Source organism: Saccopteryx bilineata, chromosome 2, assembly GCF_036850765.1.
Source record: "Saccopteryx bilineata isolate mSacBil1 chromosome 2, mSacBil1_pri_phased_curated, whole genome shotgun sequence".
NCBI classification, from domain to species: domain Eukaryota; kingdom Metazoa; phylum Chordata; class Mammalia; order Chiroptera; family Emballonuridae; genus Saccopteryx; species Saccopteryx bilineata.
This window is the reverse complement of record NC_089491.1, coordinates 203,496,269-203,514,276: the sequence shown is the minus strand read 5'-3', so window position 1 is coordinate 203,514,276 and position 18,008 is coordinate 203,496,269. Positions and strand designations below refer to the sequence as shown.

Below are 18,008 nucleotides of genomic sequence, written 5' to 3'. Positions count from 1 at the left end.
ATACATATAAAAGATAAAAAAATAATGTTTATAGAAGTGGGGAAAATAGCTAATGACACCTGGTATGGCTTCTATTTCCAGGTTCATTAAAAACTGACAATGAAAAAACTACTGTGGCCTTGGACTATGTGTGCTAGAAGGATGACAATGAGTGGGTTGGAGAAGAACACAATCGTAATTTTCCCAAGGCAGGCAGACATGATGTTGTAGGAACTTAGAAACTAATTTTTGAGTGTTCCTGACAACATCCAGATAGGAAACCATATGCTACTAGTTTGGGGAAGTGTGGAATGGTACAGATGACTTACATGCTCCTTAAAGTGATGCAGTTTATCCTATCATGTAAATATGTGGGTATGACGATTCACCATATCATCAGATTATTGTAAAGTGTGAGATGCTGTGTGGTGTCCAAGGGCATATGTGTGAGAGAATAAATGCATGAAAATCTGCAATTTATGAATATTAGAAAACACTCCTAAAACATGAAGCCACTTCCTGATCTGCTGTTTACCACAGGTGCACAGATGAACCAAGTAGCCTATCTGTTGGAAATATGAGAGCAGCAGGGTTTCTGTCATAAGAATTGTACCATATGTTGATTGGGGAGGGGAGCACAGAAAGAGCATGTGGCCTTGGGACGTGACTCTATTTGGTTACCTTGACAATCATCACCCTTCATATTTGGATGCTAAGGATGCTCCTCCAGAGTCAGTCTGCCTCTCCTCTTGCCTTATTTGACTTTGTTCCTCTGGTTAGAAAAGAATCTCTTTCACAAGTGTAAATGTTCCCCCTTTTGTGGATGACTTCATCATTTCTGTGGCCCAAGCGTGGGTTACTAAATCGTACTTAGCAACACATTATCATTCTTTTCTCTCTTGGAGTTCTGAGCTTGTTTTTTCCTAGGAAGTTGAGAGACACCAGGTAAAAGTAAAAGCTGAAAAAGGAAGCTATGCTTGGAAGGATCTCTAGATTTGTGTTACTTAAAAGAAACAATTAGACAACTAAATTTTTAAGCTGTGGCAACAGTTCTTACTGACTTAAAAAAATCACCTATGGTTTTAAGAAGGTGGTTTCCATGCAGCTGTGCACCATATACTCTTCTTTAAAGTGGTAGATACTTTTTGCTTGTCTTGTCTTGTCTTCCTCATGTTTTGCCTCATCAAATGGATGGGAAAAGTTGGTCAAGGGAAAACTATGCACTGGCCAACTAAGTGTGATGTTGCTAAAGTTCCTGTTTATCGATCCAAGGAACATCATGGATTCCCTTTTAATTATATCCTATTTATTTATTCAAAAATACTGTAAGAGGATCTGTTTCTTATCTTGCAAAGAGGAGCTGTAAGTTTCTTTTTTTTTTTTTTTCAGGGACAGAGAGAGAGTCAGAAAGAGGGATAGATAGGGACAGATAGACAGGAACGGAGAGATGAGAAGCATCAATCACCAGTATTTCGTTGTGACACCTTAGTTGTTCATTGATTGCTTTCTCATATGTGCCTTGACTGTGGGCCTTCAGCAGACTGAGTAACCCCTTGCTCAAGCCAGTGACCTTGGGCTCAAGCTGGTGAGCCTTGCTCAAACCAGATGAGCCTGCGCTCAAGCTGATGACCTCAGGGTCTTGAACCTGGGTCCTCCGCATCCCAGTCTGACACTATCCACTGCGCCACCACCTGGTTAGGTTAGAGGAGCTGTAAGTTTCTTAAAGTTGTAATTTGTTTTAATCCTTATATTTAGAAGAGACCTAAAGTTTAGCATGAGTTTGTTTTTTAAAATATTCTAGATTTTAAATTCATAATTACTATCTATTTTAAATAGAACCATTGTTTCTCGAAGGCCTGACCTAGGTTAATTTTCATGATGTCATTCATTGTCATAGTTTTATGTGGTAGATATTTTAAGTTTGTAGAAAGCTGAGACTTAGAAAGATTGTCCAGAATTCTGGGCCTAATAACAGACTTCAAAGACTGTCTTTTACAAGAATCAAGGCCATAGGCAAAAGAGCAGCTTTTGAAAACACATACACACACACACACACACACACACACCATTTTTTAACCTGATTCTTTTTAAAAGTATGGTGCGTGCACAGGTCATTGTCCCAAGTTGGTGGGGGATGGTGGATATGTCTTATTGCCAAAAGCAGTCAGCAATATAAACAGACCAAGGATGTACTCTTACCTATGGAGACTGGCTTATGTGTCATATTCAGCATGTGTATACCTGCTGTCAATAACTCCAAAGTAGACAGTGTTTTCCCTTAGTTACCTGGTGATTTAGTCATAAATTAAATAGATTTATTTGAGTTGACTTCTTCTTTCCTTATGGTAAGAACAATGTCCAAAGTTGTGCTCAGTACCATCTTTGTGCTCTCTTCTCCTAAAAACTGATGTGGTTGTGTCATATAAATTGGATATTTAGTGCCAAATCTGCCCTTTCCCACAAGGTCAAGTTGAATCTAACAAAGTTAACACCACCCAGGGTCCACGTAGAATTTTCAGTATTTAGGGGTCCTGCCAAATTATTTACAGATTTTCCCAAGACCTATCTACTAGTCTGTGTAATAATAAAAAGACTGAAAGTCTTCAGGAGGGAGAAAAACTATTCTGACTTGATCTGTAATTTAGTCTGTCTTTAGAGAAGAATGACTTCATGAAAAGAGAGACTCAGAGTGGCCAGCCTCTTTCATACAATTAACTTCTTTATTTAATTGTAGAGACTAAATACCAGGTAGAAAAGTGCTTTTTCAAGAAAGTGGGAGTCTTGAAGCTGTAAAAAGAAGTTATATTGTGCATGGGAGTTAGCTGGTGGGCAGGAGTTACAGCTATGTCTCTATTGCTTGTCAAGAGTAATCAGGCATAAACATTTTTACAATGACACCTGAACACAAATAAACTCCTATTAAAGGCACTTGATACATTATTTAAAAGAAGCACATATTACCTTTTGTATCTGGGAATAGAAAAAATAATTTATATCCAGGAATAAAGATTTTTTAAAAAGAACCTTTAACTTTTACAAAACAAAGGATAACACTATTGGATTTTCATGTTAATTCAAAAGTTGACATGCTATACTCCCTGAAAGCATGGGAGAGAAACCAGCTTTGTCAGTAGCTGTCATAGCCTTAAAAGATTAAACCCAGAAAATGAATGAAAGTAATTACTAACTCCTTCAAAAACAAAAAAAAACCAACAACACCAAAAACCCAATACAGATTGGGCAGTGTAGTAATGATCAGTCACAGATTTCTTCCAATCTTGCCCTCAAAGGCTGTGTGGTAAACACCCTGCATCTTAACAGAAATAAAGTCACTATTTCATGTCACCAGTGATAGAAGTCTATCTTACAAACTGAAGAGGAAAGCAGGCAGGGTAAACATGTGTTTTAAGTACTATCATGGCTTTCACAGGGCTGTAATTCTAGGCATCTGAATTCAATAAAAATAAAACATGTAAAAATAATGGTAATTGTGTGTGTGTGTGTGTGTGTGTGTGACAGAGACAGAAAGAGGGACAGACAGAAGGGAAGGGAGAGAGATGAAAAACATCAATTCTTCGTTGCGGCACCTTAGTTGTTCATTGATTGCTTTCTCATATGTGCCTTGACCGTAGGGCTACAGCAGACCGAGTGACCCCTTGCTCGAGCCAGCGACCTTGGGCTCAAGCTGGTGAGCCTTGCTCAAACCAGATGAGCCCGCACTCAAGCTGGTGACCTCGGGGTTTTGAACCTGGGTCCTCCGTGTCCCAGTCAGACACTCTATCCACTGCACCCCCGCCTGGTCAGGCATATCTTTTGAGTTTAGATTCATTTGTTGACAATTCTCTTTCTCTACACTTAGCATACTTTTATTATTCACTTAATTGATTATAACTATTTACTGTTTCATAGCTATTGTACCTGCTGAATGGTATGTTTCAAGATCTTGGAGGTCTAGTTGTGCTCACCTTACAGACTCAGATTCTAGGAAAAGCCAGAATTATGGCAGGTGTTCAGGGACTCTGAGAACTGGACAAGAAAATTGAGAGCAAAAAGACTTAGAGTGAAAATCCAGTGGCCATAAAAGTTTGAAAAGGGAAAAGAATGTTTAACATTGTCTATTAATACATTCATCACCGAGAAAGCTAGATAGGATCAGGTCCTGCCAGCAGTTACTCATTGATAAGCTTATGGCAGAAAAAAATGGGCATTCAGACCATCCAGGTGTGACCAAAAGGGTTATTTGGATGGATGGCACATTTACAAAGACTAAGATTTCTAAATCATCTACAAATGAGATACAAATGAGAAATGTCTTGTTAATTTTTTTATATTATGATTTAGCTATTACAATATTTGCTGAAGTTATAAAGTATATTAAAATTTTCAAAAATGGTTTTATCTCCAAAAATCTATATGTATAAAATATATATGTGTGTGTATACTACAACATCCATATATTCTATAATCTAATATAAATAAATTCAAAAAAAGTGCCTCAGGACACTTGTGACTCTCAGAGACCTTGACGTTATTCTCAAGAGGCACTTATGATCACAATTCTCCTTGAAAGAGACAGGGCTAAGACGTTTAAGCAAACAGCAACCTAAGCATTATAGAATATATATGATTATCCTCTGTGTGGGCTTGTTTGTCTAGTATTTCTCTAAGCGCAGATGCTTACCTGGTATAATGTGAAACATATTTTGGTTGCCTAAGAAGCAACCATGTCCAACCAGTTGCACAACAAAGGTGCATCAACATCTTAGCTCTCTAAACCTAACTCTTTTTCAAAGTTTCCCACAGAGAACATTTTCTGTAGAACCAAATAAATTTTACTTACTGAAAAAGAACATGGAACAATTGATTATAGGTAATTTCATTTTTTAAACTCCAGCTCGGTGGAAGGGAAACTTAGCTGCACATTGAATCATCTGAGGAATATCAAAAAGTAAAAATTGATACTTGAGTGTGGCTCCCAGAATTTCTGACTTTGTTAGTCCAAAATGAACACCTGTCCTAGTTTCAGCCTCCTCGTTTGTAGGATGGGCTTAAATGTATCATCTCATATGCCTCGTGTGAGGGTTCAAAGAGGTAATGTGTGTAATTAGAGTCTTTAACAGTTCAGAATTCACCAGTTTCCCTTAGTACAAAGAGAAGGAGGTTGGTGTGGGGACGATGAGGAGGAGGGATCCTTCCACAGCCAATTAGTGGTTCATTAGGGTTAACAAACTATTCTTTGTCAAAGCAAACACTTTTTAAAGGATTAAACCTCATTCTCGCTTTAGTGCCAATGACTTTAATCAGATAATCTCCTATCACCTAGTTGAGGATTCCTTGTGAAAGGGCTGGGGAACTGCGGGGAGTCGCAAGGCCGGCCTGGGACTCGCCGATGGCAAGGGCGGGAAGTCTGCGGTCTGGGAGCCCCAGGGTCGGTAATTGAATTTGAGATTAGGAGGTTAATGGCAGCGTGAAAAATAAGAAAAACAAACTTTCTCCTCCAGTTACTAGGGCAACGATTTTTTAAAGGCGTTCATGTGATTAAATTGCTTGTCTGTCTAATGGCCCTTCACCACTTTCCCGTGTCATTCTTTCTGCGGCGAAGTCTTACCATGTGCCAGGTAATCTTACCTTTCGCCAGCCGCTGGGGGTTGTGTGTGGAGCCCTGCCTGGCCACGCCCCATCCCCATTGCCGTCTGCTTGGCACAGGAGAGCGCTGAGTTTGCTGCATTTTACTGAATTGTTTCATTTGCTACACTCTCAAATGTGCGAGGTTCTCTTTCTCCACATTGGTCTCCACCAACTAGACCAGACTGTGAGCACCTTGAAGAAGTCTGAATCAGAAGTCTGGACCGCCCATGCCACGCAGAGCTCCTGGCCCATAGTCAGTGCTCAATAATTGTGTGTTAAGTGAATTAAGGAGCAATAGCCAAACCAGCACACTGACGCCTATGTTGAGACGTTAGAATAAATTCTGACCTTATTGCTCAATTGCCACACTGTTGGGCACAGCAAAGAGGGGAAAAGAGAAAATGGTGTGTGTGTATGAAGACACTGCCCCCATTTATGAATGTGACACATTTTTTCTTATGAAAAAGTTTCTTTACAGCATTTCTTAAGACATGGTCTGATGGTAGTTTTGGGAAGTAGAGAGGTAAGAATAAGAGAAGCCAACAAAACCTGAGAGAGAGAGAGGGAGGGAGGGAGGGAGGGAGAGAGAGAAAGAGAGAGAGAGAGAGGGCCCTCACAGTGGAATGAACAGGGAGAGGGATGTAGGACATTACAGAAGCTAAAAGAAAGAAACTTCAAGAATGAAATGAGTACACATTTAGGGGGAAAAATCAATCCTGCTATTGGTATTTTCAAAAATTTGTTTGCATTTAGGAACAAGAAACACAAAGGCCATATTTTTTACTTGCTTTTATTCTACACGGAGCAGAGTTAACACATAGAAATGTTCGTATCATAGTACATAAAATAGTGACACTATCACATGTATATTCTAAGACCTATTAGAAACTAATCTTAAAAGATTACAAGGGCATTCTGGGCTGAGCCACAACACTCAATTTTATGAGATGGTATCAAATGTTTCACAGTACTACATGTAATTATATATTATAAGCATGCATACTAAGCAATATGTCCACTTTGACCTTTTGACTACCTATTTCATGTTTATTTTTGTAACTATTTTATTAAAGAGCATTATTATATATTTTCTTTTCCTTAATGACAGCCCATTTAGAAGACGTGTATATCTCAGGTGGAATGTTTAAAAATATATTACACATTAGACACATTTATCCAGGATCAGAAACATAGGCTGTGACACACTGCACTGTGGGGCAGGAGGCTCGACTCCATATTAGTTGTGATGTTTTGGTCAAGGGTCAAGTCCCCAATCCATTACCTCATGTAATAAATGAAGATTATGATAGATGACATGGGGATGTCATTTGTTTTATAAAGTTATATGATCAGAGTAAATAGGGAAAAATTACAGAACACAAAATTCCATATATACTACAATATCCATGGTATAAAAATGTGTTGAGAAATGCCTGGAAGAACTATACTATCACCAGGAATTATCTCTGGGAATTGGAATCACTGCTGTTTCTTATAAATATATTCTATCTTCAGTAGTTTTGAAATTTTTATACTGTGTTGACTTTCAGGAAAAAATAAATTTCATACACACACACACCACATAGTTCACATCTTTCAAGGCAAGGTGGTGACCACCTTCTGGATTCTCTGCAGCTGTGAGACATAAAATTCTAATGTTTAGTGTATCTCATAGCTAAGGGTCTTCAACCAAATCACTTTCTTCTGCCCATCTTCAGACCCTCGCTGTTCCAGCCCTCTGACTAGGGCTCACTCTTTTGGAGTACTTTCTGCATTCTGTTCTGAGCTCAGACTATTGGCCTCCACATAGCAGTCAAGACTAATCTAGTTATATTTGTGACAAGCAAATCTGGATCCCAGACTGCTGCCCACTTCCTCCCCTCCTCTAAAACAAGCGAACACTTCAATGGTCCCCACTGACCAAAAGTATCATGATTGTTGCATTAAGTTTTGAATGTGATTGCTTTGATTAAGATCCATTGTCTCTCTCTCTTAACTGTGAGCTCTTGAAGTATCATACTGGTTTTTAAGCCCCATTGGATTTCTGGTTCTAGCTTAGCTCAGGATTTGAGGCTTTAGACCCGAGATTGCTCCACCTTTGAATGGTTCTTCCGCAGATATTCCTCACATTCTTGAGGGTTCTGCCTGTCTCTGACCACCTCAATTCCTCACCATCCTGTCTAAATACATCCCCTCTACCACCTCTCTTTCACTTCAGAGCACTTGCCTCCACCTGAAATTGCCTTCTATATTTATCTTTTTCTCTAGATTTATTATTTTTTTAAAAAATGTTTACTGAATTTTAAAGAGAGTAGAAGGGAGAGAGAGAGAAAGAGGAACACCAATCTGTTCCTGTATCAAACCAGCAACCTCTGAGTTTCCGGACGATGCACTAAGCAACTGAGCTATCCAGCCAGGGATCTAGATTTATTCTTTGTTTAGTGCCTGTAGCCGCCCCTAGCAGATTATAAATTCTTTGAGAAAAATGATTGGGCTGTGTTAATTTCTGTAACCACAGCACTACGGACAGGACTTTCGTGGTGGATGTTCAATAAATATTTGTGAAGTGAATAGAGGCATTGTGTGAAAAGTGTTTTCTGTATGGAAAGAAGGAAGGTTAGAAAAATGGAAAGAGCCTAACCAAACCATGGTGCTGTAGATAGAGCTTTGACATGTGACGCTGAGGACTCAGGTTTGAAACCCTAAGGTCTCTGGCTTATGTGTGGGCTCACTGGCTTGAGCCCAAAGGTTGCTGGGTTGAGCTCAAGATTGCTGGCTTGAGCAAGGGGTCACTGGCTTCTCTGGAGCACCCTCCCCTATCAAGGCACATGAAAAAGCAATAAATGAACAACTAAGGTGCCGCAACTATGAGTTGACACTTCTCATTTCTCTTCCTTCCTGTCTGTTGCTGTCTGTCCCTTTCTCTGTCTCACTGAACAACAACAACAACAACAACAACAACAACAAAAGAAAGAAAGAAAATGGTAAGAAAACAAGAAGAAAGGAAAGAAGGAAGAAATAGAGGAAGAAAAAACTGTACTAGAAATCTAATGTGGCTTCCTTTCATATAAAATTTGAGGAATCATTATGCCTATATTATAGTTTCTGTTGCCCCAGAATCTTTAAGAAAAACAATGAAAATCAATGGCCAAAGAGAGTCAGGAGACATCCATGCCAGTTCTGCGCTGTCACAGTGCAAACGTACTTATACACCAAATGCTCTCCAATCTATCAAGGGAACCAGCCTAGATGGTCTCCAATGTTCATTCCTACTAATATCTGGTGGTTCTAAATTTTTAATTCTGAAATATATTTGCTTTCTATTTCTCTATTCTGATGCCAGAAGCATTATATAAAGATTTAGATTCAACTGTTATGTAAAATCATTTAATTGGTTTTGCATAATCAAATCAATATTTTAGCTCAGTTTTAATCTCTATAAACATTTTCAAAAAAATACACTCTTTTTCTTTTATCTAAAAATGTGGTTTTATTTCATCTGAAGTTGTTTTCTATAAATTTCCTCTCTCCCTATAAATGAACTTCTGTATATTTATGGATATACTCCCTCATGAACCTGTGGACTATAATTATACTTCATAAAAGTAAGAGAAAGCATAATTCTCTCCTGGCACTGAAAGAATATCAATGGGTATTCTAAAGGAGAACTATTTACTTTTTACTACTATAATGATTATGAAATAATTTTCACAATTGGAAATGTGGCTAGAATTCTTCTGGTAGTTGAAAGCTGGCAATATCATTTAATATTTTTAACATATGATCTGGTGTTTGCTACAGTACTTCAGAATTTAAATGTCATTATTCCTGTTGTAATATTATAAATGGTCAATTAAGCTAAACCAGTAACAGTGACGTTTTAGATCACAGTTTACTTTAACTCATTTCTGAGTCCTCTGTTGACCATTGTTTTATGAGTTAGTTTTCTTAACCATCCCTTTTTACTCTCTTAGATGAAAAAAAACATTTTCCCTCTTCTTTGTAATTTACTGTGACGTTTATTTTGTTTCTAACATTCAAGTGTCTTTCTTGCATTTCTTTGTATTCTGTTCGGTGGAGCAGAAAATTTGTCTCAGTTTCAATTTCTCTTTTGTTCCCAGAAGTTCCCCCCTCCTCCAGAGCTTAAGTGGAAAAATAATTTCCCCTCTTGCACCACGCAGATTCAAAGTCCTGTTTTTCACCATGTTGTTCCAAATAGCAAATTTTCTAACTCACAAGAATAAAAGCAAAGCACCAAAGCATTAACTTGGAACTTTACAAAGGTCTGAGAAAAACTGAAAATAATTTCCTACAGGTGGGATTAGCCCTTGGCTGCTCACTGGACATTCTCAGAAGAGGCACATGGAAACTGGTGAGGGCACCAACCTGCCGACTGAGGCAGAGTTGATCCCGCTCTGGGAAGTCAGGGTCCGATGTCGTGGAGAATGGGAGGCAAACTGAAGAAATTGAAAGGCAAGCAGTGGAGCATCTGAGATTTTGTTCGCTGGTTTATGTTGTCAATTTGGCTCAAATAAACGTCTCCAAAAAAAAAATTTTTTTTTCTTTTTGTATTTTTCTGAAGTTGGAAACAGGGAGGCAGTCAGACAGACTCCCGCATGCGCCTGACTGGGATCCACCCGGCATGCCCACCAGGGGGCAATGCTCTGCCCATCTGGGGCATTGCTCTGTTGCAACCAGGCCATTCTAGCGCCTGAGGCAGAGGCCATGGAGTCATCCTCAGCGCAGGGGCCAACTTTGCTCCAATGGAGCCTCGGCTTCGGGAGGGGAAGAGAGAGACAGACAGGAAGGAGAGGGGGAGGGGTGGAGAAGCAGATGGGCGCTTCTCCTGTGTGCCCTGGCCGGGAATTGAACCGGGGACTCCCACATGCCAGGCCAACACTCTACCACTGAGCCAACTGGCCAGGGCCTCCAAAAATTTTTTCTTTTAAAAAAATAAAAGACAAGTAGCAAACAATTCAGTAGGCTAACCCAGGATTGGGAAGTCTCCCAAGTCTCCTCCTTTCCTTATTGCCTGCATGAGTCACTTTTCCAGTCTGTCCACACCCATCCAGCTTTCTTCCATGGGCCACCTCCCTACACTCCAGTCACTTTCAAGCTGTCGCCGCAGGATCTTTCTGAAATACATGTTCCAACTCCACCTTAACTCCTTGCTGTGTCACCTCTTCTAGTTCATCACAGTTTTCAGAGTGAAGCCAAGACTCCTTGCATAAACACAGATCTATGTTTAGTTTAGCTCTTGCCACTCCCCCTCTCCAACCCTCCTCTCACGTCTAAGATGGACTGGCAGGGTTGTTGTATTTGCCATGATCTTTTCTCCACTTGACCAGGACTCAACTCCTTTTTCATTTTGCTAGTTTCTGCACAACTTTCAAGGTACCCATTAAAATAATTCCGCAGGGAAGCCTCACCTGACTGTTTTCAGGACCCCAATGGGCTTGCCTTTGCCATTTTAGCATTCATCCCTCAGAAAGATTTTATTTGTCTCTTTCCTAATAAAGGTATTATGCCTGAGGAGAAAGTCCCTGTCTTATTCACGCTTGGATCTCCGGCATAGCAAGCACTCTAGTTGTTGGAATAAATGCTGAATTAGAAGGACATCCTCATAGCTATTAATTGGCAGGTAGGGAATACCCATCCATGTTCTCTGAGAAAGTGTCAGTGTCCTTTTAATTTGCTCCAAGTATGTGGGCACTTGAATAGTTTTTTCATAATTAACACTGAGAAATGGCATCACTTAATTAATTTATTTGTTCTGGAAGGGAGCATTGCACAATATCAACTCAGGGTTTTGTGGATCTAGCCAAGGGTCAAGAACTCAAGTTCTTTTTTACTAATGCCTCTGGAAGTATTTCTGTATTTGAGCACATTTCATGATGTTTTTCCTTCTTCTTAAGCTGTCCCCACCTTCTTTAACACAAGTTTAAAAAGTTTTGGGAAGAACATGGAACCACATATAGTGTCTTGTTCCAAATTGTGTCCAAACATGGAACAAATGTTTTTAATTAGAATCATTAAACAAATTACCAACATTCCTCAAATCCAAAAAAAATTCTACCTCCAAATCTCCAAAACTTTATCGCATCACGTTAGTCCAGGATTCTTTCCATTCGATGTGAAGCCAAGTTACATTTTATAACATCCAGTGAATTATGACTCGGAGTTGTGGTTTCTTAGGCTCCAACAATAATATGACTTATCTGCCCTGGAATATTCCAGTATTTCAGAAAATGATATTTCATTTTTAAGGGGGGAGGCTGTACTTTCTATAAATCAAATAATGCAGAGTGGGTAAGAAAGGGGATTTTACATTTCAACTATTATTTACAAACTAGATGGGAAGCTGGTCTGCATTTGTGCTTGTGTGACAATCTTTTGGACTGAAGAATTTCAAAACTGTGGACACCCTGTTACTTGAAAAATATACACATTGGCGGTTGGTCTTGCGAATGTTTTTTTCCCCGCCTGTGAGCTATCCGGGTTCAAAACCGTATGGTGCATTTTAAAGGCGGCAGCCCCATCAGATCCTAGTATTTTATCCTCATCAGATTCTCACCTTCAATCTAACCTTGCCGGCTTCCTTACAAAAAAAAAGCCCCATCCAGAGGGCCTTTGTAGAACACGAACCCATTCGTCTGCCCGGCTAGTTGGAAAGAGCAGCAGGTCGGAGGAGGGCGTCTCGTTGCACCCTAGCTGGGAGGTTATAATGTGGAACGTGTAAGATGGAAGATACCACCGGTAGGCTGCGGGGATGCACCTCGCCAGCGCCAGCTCGGGTTTCCTTTTGCTGTCCGCGCCCACCCGCGACTGGCAGCCACCGCCCCCTGCGGACTGTGCTGGGCTGAGGGGCGACCGAGCAGCCGGCTGGCAGAGACTGGGCGGTGGAAAGTTTCGGGGCGTCTTGAACGCGCCGCGTGCGTTCCGGAGCTCGCCGGGTCCGCTCCAGTCTTCCTGGTGGGGCTGGGCCGGCGGGGGAGGGGCCGCGCAGCAGCAGCGGAAACCAGACCTCGGCGATAAGAGGCTGCACCGAGACATGCAACAGTCTTTTCACTGCAGCTGAATGAGTTGTGGCGCTCACAATGCTCCCGTGACCGGGCACTGACAAGTTCAATTTTCAGTTGCGGGCCTCCCTCGGAATCAGGACTCCCACAATGCCTTGGGCACTCGTTCGGCAGTAGGGCTGCCTCTGCAAAAAAAACATGTGAGAGGTAAGTTTCCGCGTCCAGTCTGCCGGCTGGGCGGCTCGGCATTGTCTGGGCGCTCGCGGGGCCGGACAGGGTGGAGGAGGAAGTGAGACGAGGCTCCGGGCTGCGGCTCGCTGCGGCGCGCCTAGCTCATCGCGGCGCCGGGTCCCCGATCGCATCTTCTGGGGCTGGAGGGGGAGAGGGAGCTGGCCCCTGCAGCTCGGCTCCGGCAGCCCATCCCTGGGCTCTGCGGACACTGTCAGAACGCAGCCAGCTTCCAACTTGGCAGCTTAGAAAGAGAGAAAAAGAAAGGGAGGGGGAATAAACAGGTGCGTGCAAGTGTACTTACAACTTAATGACCTTCGTCGCGAAGGGGGCAGTGCGAGCCCATAGGATGAGAGCCACTGTATCTCCCAAGAGATCCCGCATCCCTATCCCCGGGGCTGCCATCCAGCCCGGTTTGCATCTGGGCCAAATGTGCGCACGCAAAGGTTAATTCTCTGCCTGCTACCCATAAATTACGCATGACATGTTTAGCAGGGTTTCCTTATATGGAGAGTGCTGTATTTCAGTCCATTTTGCCTTTTTGCCAAGTTTACAGGGCGGAAGACGCCCTGCATGAGAGGGCTCCCCCCCCCCCCCCATCGTTTTGTAGTGCGTCACTCAAAGCTGTAAGAAAAGTAAGTATAGATGCTCTCTGGGTGGAACCGCAGTTGATTGATTGAAATGTCTCCGTGAAAGGTTGAAAGGAATGAAAAGTAGTTAATACTTGGGTTCTGGTTTTTAGACAAAAGCAGGACAAATATGTAGCGCTATCTCCCCCCTCCCTTTTTTTTTAAACGGAGCCGGAATCTGTTATTGGTAGTAATGTGTCATGTGAGAATGCTTTTTGATTCCAGAGCCTGTAACACGAGCAGGTATATGGTGGAGCTTATGCTTGTCCTCTCACACAGAACTTGACAACTACAGGGGTGTTGCCAGAAAAGCAATTGTGTTCTTAAGTCTCTCTCGGGCCGGGAGAATATGCAGCTGCTTGTTTCTGTGATGTGTTTCCGTGGAGTGTGCTTCCCTGGGATTAAGGTTGAGTAGAAACCGCCCGAAAGGTTACTGCCACTGACTTGACTCTGTGTTCCCACCAGAACAGGCACAGGAGATAGCAAATGGAAGGTAAACTCTACCATACTCTCAGGGATTTCTTAAACATATTAATCTACTCAGAGAGAAGTCAGAATTAATGCCTTTGGATTTGCAGGCCCTCTGCAACGTGCTTTGAAATACTATACCAGTGGACACGGTGTTCCTCCTTCCTGGGTTTGAACACAGTGTCTGTTTATACACGGGGGTGTTGAGCGCATAACTATTCTAAAACCAGCATAAGGGATCCACACTCCATGTTATCTGGGTCTGGGTTCCTAAGGGCGTTGGTGTGTATCTCCTTGTCTTGCTGAGATAAAATGTTGTCACCAAGACAAGTTGAAGTGAAAGTTGAAAGGACATAAAATTCATCCTAAGAAAATTTAGTTCAAAACTTGGAATGCCTTAGGTGTAGAGTTATTGCCAGTGATACTGAATAAAGTTATTTTGTAGCCGGAGAAAGCACATTGTCCCTTGTATCTTTGCTTTATTCAAATTGTTTACTAGTACAGCTCAAAACTGTTTTTTAGGGAAACTACAGTGTTCTGATTTTCATCCATGTTGTGTATTTTGCATGGGAATGAAAATTTTCTTTGATTAGTGTGTTGTTAGACCTTCTCACAAGATGTAGATACAGTTTTTAGTTTTATTTGTTTAATGGGGGGGGGTCCTTACTGAGGACTACAAAAGTTCCCTTTTATGCTTTAGGGAACAGGTTAGGTCAGCACCAGAAAACCTGTTCATCCATCCATCCGTCTATAATTACAGTGCATCTAAGACATAATAATCAGGTCTTATTATTACTGAGAGACTCAGAAAACCTTACATATCTTTAGTTTAATTTTTTTTCTCATGTAAGTAAGGACAAATTCGTGTGCAGATACACATCTAGTGTGATACTCTATGCAGCCATGCCAACAGGGAATCTAAACTGTTTTATGGTTTGAGATATTATTGCGTGTGTTTACATTTCCACATTTGAGGCAAACTTAGACTCCAAGTTGAATTCATTAAATTTTGATTCCAACATTCTGTTGTTCCTCTGGGCACAGAATTCCTATGAAATGAAACACTGGGTTCTGTTCCAGAAAAAAAAATCACCCAGAGTACCCCAACGTTTCTCCTGGGAGGAGGAAAGGACAAAGAGTAAAACTGTATATCTCGTTGGGGAAAGGTATGTTACTTCATTTTACAAAATTTCCTATTTTCATTGTAAGCAAAAAAAAAAACAAAAAACAAACAAACAAAAAAAACAACCCTTGCGTTATCATTGTCACCATACATTAGGCCTGTATTAGAAACACCATCTATTTATGGAACCAGAGAAGAATAGCCTTGCTGCACCTTCTGGCTTTTTGCTTTGTTAGAAGATGCTCAGATTAGAGTACATCTTAGACCTTGCTTGGAAGAAGCTGAAAGAATAGATGATGGCGTTTCTTAAACTCTTAAGAAAAAGGCATCAGGGTGGGCAGTAGATATGTGGGGAAGTGGAAGAAGAAAGTGAAATACATTTACTTAAATGTTTGGCTCAATATAAAATCCTAACAGCAATACCGATCATAGAGGATGTTACAATAGGAAGGTTTTAAAGTGTGTGGCCTGTCAGGCCAAAAAACATATACTATTAGAAATCTAGAATGTGTTGTCCAGTATCGTAGCCACTGGCCACATATGATGAGCATTTGAAATGTGGCTGGTCTGGATTGAGATTGACTCTAAGTGTAAAATACGTACTGGATTTTGAAAACTTTGTGCAAAGGGAAGAATGTAAAACATCTGATGAAAATTTGTACGTTGATGGTAAATATGTTGCAGGGATAATATTTTGGATATATTTGTTTCAATAGAATATATTATTAGATGATTTAGCCCTTTTAAAAAACTTTTTAAATGTGGCTATGAGCAAAATTAAAATAACAAAAGTGCTGGCATTGCATTTCTGTTGGACAGTGTTAGTCTAAAATAAAGCCCAAAAGCAGTGTTCTGGGAGAGAACCTGAAGGGTCTGCTGGTCAAAACACAGTAACACAGACCTTTATTTTTTCAAGCAAAAAGAGTTTACTATGTAGAAATTCCTCATTTTTCTTATCCATTGTAACCAAAATTTGAGAAAGCACACCACACTGCCTAACATCTATTTTTATTTCCTCAAAACTGCTATTTAGTTTAGAGATTTAATGGTGAGGTAGTAATAACACAGAAAAGGCTGATAATTAGGGGATGAGTGTTAACACTTCTCAAAGGCCGGAATAGAGTATGATTGCTACTTAGGAACATTTTAGAGACACTATAGTTATCATTGTCCTGAAGTTACCAAACATGAACGAGTCACTAAAATTTATTTAAGAATAGAGCTTGCAGTAAATAGCAATTATCTTCAAATGCTTAGTATATATTTTGCTTTGCTATGACTTTCTTTCCTTAGAAAATAAAAACACCAAATAAATAAAGACAAATGCCTGACCAAATGTTAATCAAAGAGTAATGAATTCATGATGATGAAAAATTTTCATATATAGAGACAAGGACATTATTTTGAATGTTAGGAAAGGTAAAAGTACAATTCTGCAGTAATGTTATGGGCTTTGGAGAATTCCTATACTCGGAGATGTTATCTTTGTAATTTGAACACATTCTTGAAAAAGTATCTGACTGGTAAACAAAGCACAATGGCATAGGTCCTGGAAACATTCCTTTTAGATATTTTCATAACCGATGCACATTTTGCCATGAGCAATGAAAGTTAGGCAGAAAAATATGCAGTTCTTTTCTATCTATATAAAGTATGCTTGCTTTATTTTCTTGAAGGATGCCAAACATATAAGATAGGAGGGATGTAGTGGGTTCTTTTTAAAGGGAGAGAGTGTGTGGTGAATGTTATAGGGAACCTCAGAAGAGTAGCTTTTGGCTGGTTGTTTTCTTGAGTCTATCTCCCACTGTAAGGGCATAGTTGCTTTCCGTTAGTGTCAGCTCAGGTTTGGCCAGGAGGGAACCCTGATCCCCATGAACTTTGTATCTCATTTCTAATGAGTCATGGAGCATACTCACTAATGGTTGAAGAATTATTGATTGTGAAGCAGAGGATTCAAGAAAAGCTATTGACATAGACTTTACATGTCTCTAGACATATTTTATATGATTGGATTTAAGGTAGGGAAGTTGATTTGTATGCAGTATTTTTCATATTATAAAAAAATACATTTCTGTTTGACTGGTGGTGGCACTGAGGTCCCAAGTTCGAAACCCTGAGGTTACTGGCATGTGCCCAAAGTTTGCTTGCTTGAAGCCCAAGGTCACTGGCTTGTGCCCAAGGTTGCTGGCTTGAGCATAGGGTCACTGGCTCAGCTTGAGCCTCCCCTGACCCCCAAGCACATATGAGAAGCAATCAGTGAACAATTAAAGTGAAGCAACTATGAGTTGATGGTTCTCATCTCTCCCCCCAAGAAACAAACAAACAAACAAACAGAAAACCCCATACATTTCTGTAAGTAGTACATCTATGTCCTTGGAAAAACACTCAGCAAATACATGGTTATAGTTTTCTATATATTATTGTTAGTTTTTTTGGTGATGCCAGTACATCTCTTTGAGATAATTGTTCATGTTTAAAAAAGTTATATTTGACACTGGATTTTCTCTGTATGTAATAATGATTAATTCACATTTGTTTCTGTTTTATCTGACTACAAGAGAGTGTTACCTTAACAGTGACCTTTCAGCACTCTATGTGGATAGATAACTCTCATCCTAGTAGAAATATAGTCTGGGGCAGGATGGTGGGAGTCAAGTTAAGTGACATTAAGAATAGGAGGGCATAGGGCCTGCTTGAAGGAAAAGTTGGGCAAAGCTGTGAGCCATTGACAGTACTTGCCAGACTCAGTGTTCTCCGACCACAGACCCCCAACCACAATTGATATTTCTGTTTACTAAATTTTCGTTTCAAAATGCCTGGGAAAAGATATACCAGTTCCTATACTTGTCTCCATTTGTTTTGCAAGTCCAGTCTTTGTTGCAGTACAGGTAGGAAGAAAACAGACTGCATGGGAATAACATGTTTTGAAAAGTG

At 40.4% G+C, this 18,008-nt stretch overlaps 1 protein-coding gene and 1 long non-coding RNA gene across 13 annotated transcripts in view; one reads left to right on the top strand and one right to left on the bottom strand.

Annotated features, from left to right (window-relative positions):
• MBNL1 (muscleblind like splicing regulator 1) overlaps nt 1-18,008 on the top strand; it is a 223,435-nt gene that overhangs the window by 13,885 nt on the left and 191,542 nt on the right. For 5 of the 12 annotated variants that reach the window (XM_066259071.1, XM_066259070.1, XM_066259073.1 and 2 more), the window contains exon 1: nt 12,694-12,833. The exons of 2 other annotated variants lie outside the window; for them this stretch is intronic. The gene's annotated coding sequence lies outside the window, so the exon portion shown is untranslated. Of the gene's footprint in view, nt 1-12,692; nt 12,834-13,119; nt 13,139-13,466; nt 13,490-18,008 lie in introns of those variants that run through there. 5 more of the 12 variants (XM_066259074.1, XM_066259076.1, XM_066259075.1 and 2 more) reach the window with 4 other exon arrangements.
• Nucleotides 12,420-13,441, bottom strand: LOC136325171 (uncharacterized). Its single transcript, XR_010729215.1, has 2 exons — nt 13,159-13,441; nt 12,420-12,811 (listed from the first exon to the last, which is right to left on the bottom strand). It is a non-coding gene; the product is annotated as an uncharacterized lncRNA (long non-coding RNA).